Source organism: Oncorhynchus mykiss, chromosome 4, assembly GCF_057628025.1.
Source record: "Oncorhynchus mykiss isolate SJ-2025 chromosome 4, ASM5762802v1, whole genome shotgun sequence".
Taxonomy (NCBI): domain Eukaryota; kingdom Metazoa; phylum Chordata; class Actinopteri; order Salmoniformes; family Salmonidae; genus Oncorhynchus; species Oncorhynchus mykiss.
The window spans coordinates 73,280,366-73,284,194 of NC_143025.1; the positions used below are offsets into that span (position 1 = coordinate 73,280,366).

Here is a 3,829-nt window from a genome sequence, read left to right on the forward strand (position 1 = left end):
AACAACAGATATTCCCATTCAAGTCAACCTCATCTGATCTGTGGACCTCTGTCTTTGTGGTACCATTTGAAAGTCAGAATTTCAATTGTATTTTAGAACATTTATCAGACAAAACCTGACACCCAAGAGCATGTTGTCTCAACCGATAGTGGGTACAACACAAAAACCTCAGATCATGTAAAATAGGTCTAAACTACAACATGAAATAAATCGTAGTTTACGCGTTTTTAGATATTTGACATTTCAAGTAAAAAAATGTCAATTTTTGTACGCTGTTAATTTATATAAATCTCAACCGTTTATCTTTTCCAGTGATGAATTCTGAGCACCTTTATCTCTTGAATGTTTTGGCATTCAGGTCCAAGAAAGTCACTTTCTGAGCACTTCTGCAATGGGCAAATATATGCTGAACACAAATATAAACGCAACATGCAACAATTTAAATTATTTTACTGAGTTACAGTTCATAATAAGGAAATCAGTGAATATCAATAAATTCATTAGGCCCTAATCTATGGATTTCACATGACTGGTCAGGGGTGCAGCCATGGGTGGGCCTGGGAAGGCTTATGCCCACCCACTTGGGAGCCAGGCCTAGCCAGTCTTTCCACACAAAAGGATTTAATTACCAACAGAAACACTCCTCAGTTTCATCAGTTGTCCAGGTGGCTGGTCTCAGACGATCCCACATGTGAAGAAGCCGGATGTGGAGGTCCTGGGCAGGCATAGTTACACGTGGTCTGCGGTTGTGAGGCCGGTTGGACGTACTGCCAAATTTTTGAAACTACATTGGAGGCAGCTTATGGCAGAGAAATTAACATTCAATTATCTGGCAACAGCTCTGGTGGACATTCCTGCAATCAGCATGCCAATTGCACATTCCCTCAAAATTTGAGACATCTGTGGCATTGTGTTGTGTCAAAAAATTGCACATTTTAGAGTGGCCTTTTATTCTCCCCAGCACAAGGTGCACCTGTGTAATGATCATGCTGTTTAATCAGCTTCTTGATATGCCACACCTGTCAGGTGGATGGATTATCTTGGCTGGCAAAGGAGAAATGCTGTTGGTTTTCTGTGTTAAGCTTGGAGCAAATAGCTGTAGATGGCACATTAGCTATTTTGAGAGAGAGGTTTTGAGGAAAGTGAATGACTGTATTTGTACCCTGTGATAGGCTGGCCAATACCTTGTCATCTAAAAGGCTTAAAGAGGAACTGAGAAATAAATAGTTGTAAAAGTATTATTATTTTTTACTGCAGACTATGGCTGGTAAACACACATGGCTGGTGGCTAAAACTAATGGCTCTCCCACAGAGTCAGGAAACACACCTTTTCAAGGAAACACACAGGCCCTGATTTCACATTGCAGGCACCTGTGCCAAGCAGGCACTCCCACTAATTAGGCAATATGAGCAATGCAATACAACAGGACATGTTTGGATGTGACAGAAAGCACAGGTTGTGGATTAAATGAATGATGAATTGGTGGAGAAAATACATAACATTGCATCCAATAATCTACAGTTTAAAAATGTAAATAAATACTTTGAATCCATATTTTAAAATAGTCATATTGTCCATAGTGAAGGGCTCTCCTTCACATTCCACATAGTGGTCCATTGCTTGTGCCAGAAAGAGATATCCCACTGGGCACACCGTGTCATTTCAACATGGAAATGCTGGTAATATTTGGTTGAGATATTTGGTTTTATTCACCCACTCAAAAACACAGCCAACAGCCAGTTATTTTTATTTAATTACTGTCAAGTTTGAAAACAGTTCTCAACTAATAATCAACTACATTTAAATATTGGAGTGAGGTTAAGAACACATTTTGATCTGATTTGATCAAAACACCATGAATTCAACAGGGATTGCCAACAATGCAGTGTGTTGCGGGCACTCCTGGAACACAGGAGGGATGGTTGCTGATAATGGGCCTCTGTAAGCCTATGTAGATGTTCCATTTAACATAAATCAGCCATCTTTCAAAAACAAGGACATTTCTAATTGACCCCAAACTTTTGAACGGTAGAGTATAATAAACAAACAAAAAAGTGCTGTCGGAACAGGCTTGATGCTCTTAACATCTTAAGCTCTTCCATTCCCTTACTCATTGGCCCTCCCACTGCCTCCCTTGCGGTTAGGTGCATATTTCAGGCAGTACAGGCAATGCCAACCTATGTTTGCCTCTGTAGCATTGAGTTGCAAAGACTTACACCTGCTGTAAAGGGGGAAAACAAATATTAGCTGGAGAAGATATTCAAATGTCATGTAAAATGTCATGATTTGGACTCCACTGTACCTATAATGTCTGCAAAGGTTGGAGTTCTCAAAGGCCCTCTTCCCTTTGTTTTCTTTCATATTCTTCGTTGACATGAGGCCGGTTATCAGGGTTCTGTATAGAACAACATATGTACCTTACAAGAAACACACCATGACCTAATTTAAAACTGAAACAAATATGGTAATAGTTTACCGGTGCATTGCTCACTTCACCCAGTCCGGGATATCTCTCCCCCCAGCTTTGAGATTCTGTATCTGTAATTTTACAAAAGGACACTAATGCATTACACATGTACAGGATTTTTCCATCCAGTACTACATGGAAATACGATGTCATTCAACTCATACCAATGAAACATTTAAAGCTGCAATATTTAACTTTTTGGGCAACCCTGACATAATTCATATAGAACTGTGTGTTATAGATCTGTCATTCGCATTGAAAGCAAGTCTAAGAAGCGGTATATCTGTTCTATGTGCACTGTTTCTATGCTTCCCATTCTTCTTTTGTTTTTGTACACCAGCTTCAAACAGTTGAAAATACAATAGTTGTGGGTATTTAAAATATATTTCACAGCGGTTTAGATGGTACAATGATTCTCTACACTTGCTTGTTTTGTCACATAAACTGAAATTAGGCGAACTATTAGAATTTTAGCAACCAGGAAATTGTGGATAGATTTCTGCATATTGCACCTTTATTTTCTCACCATGTATTTAAAAAAATCCTTCTCCATTAGCTGCTCTTCCATCTTTAGTAAATCGTCCTCCGTCTAGTTCAGGTTAAAGTCGAATTCCTAAACCGGATGAGATATCAGATCATTTTTAACAATTATTTTCTGAAACAAAGTATTTTGACATTAGTTCACTTCCAAATCAAACAGCCTAGTTTCAATATAATAAAAAAAAATTGTTAAAAATAAATATGTCATACTTACGTTTGACATAGGAAAAGGGTCTGAGCCTTTGCAGCATTTTGGTGATGGGGGGGAGGGGGGGGATCTCTCATCTGAAGGTCTGACTTGTGCAGTGTTTTAGTTTGCCGTTTCCCCATCCTCACACTTGGTGTCTTGCAGGAAATGTAAGCCTTTTGCTTCTTAGCGGTACTGGCACAGGTTCTCTGGCAGGTCGGAGCAGATTTGAGTTTGGGCTTGGGTAGGCCAACAAAAAAGAACACATGCAAGTGTAAAATAACGTCCGGCATTTTTCTTCATACAACCAACACACAATCAAATTTCAACCCAACTTTAAATCAAAATTCTAAACAGAGAGTTTCATACTTGCATCTGTCACAGGAAAAGGTTCTGATCCTTTGCAGCGATTCGGTAAGGGGGATCCCTCAATTAAGGAGGTAGGAGACCTCAAGCCCTCAAGCTCCAGGTTTAAGCTATGTAAGAGACCAATATGATTTTCTTTAAGAAAATATTGTACAACATCATGCATCAATTGTCTTTACAATTAGAATATCTTTTTCAAATACTATGGTCAAAAATAATAAGTTGGCTTAATAAGCTGTCATTAACATAAGGGACACCAATGGCATTA

General features: G+C 38.9%; 1 long non-coding RNA gene across 1 annotated transcript; it reads right to left on the reverse strand.

Annotated features, from left to right (window-relative positions):
• Positions 1-522: 522 nt before the first annotated feature.
• LOC149984135 (uncharacterized) lies at positions 523-2,555 on the reverse strand. Its single transcript, XR_016495550.1, has 3 exons — positions 2,478-2,555; positions 2,304-2,396; positions 523-2,222 (listed from the first exon to the last, which is right to left on the reverse strand). It is a non-coding gene; the product is annotated as an uncharacterized LOC149984135 (long non-coding RNA).
• Between the last annotated feature and the right edge of the window lie 1,274 nt (positions 2,556-3,829).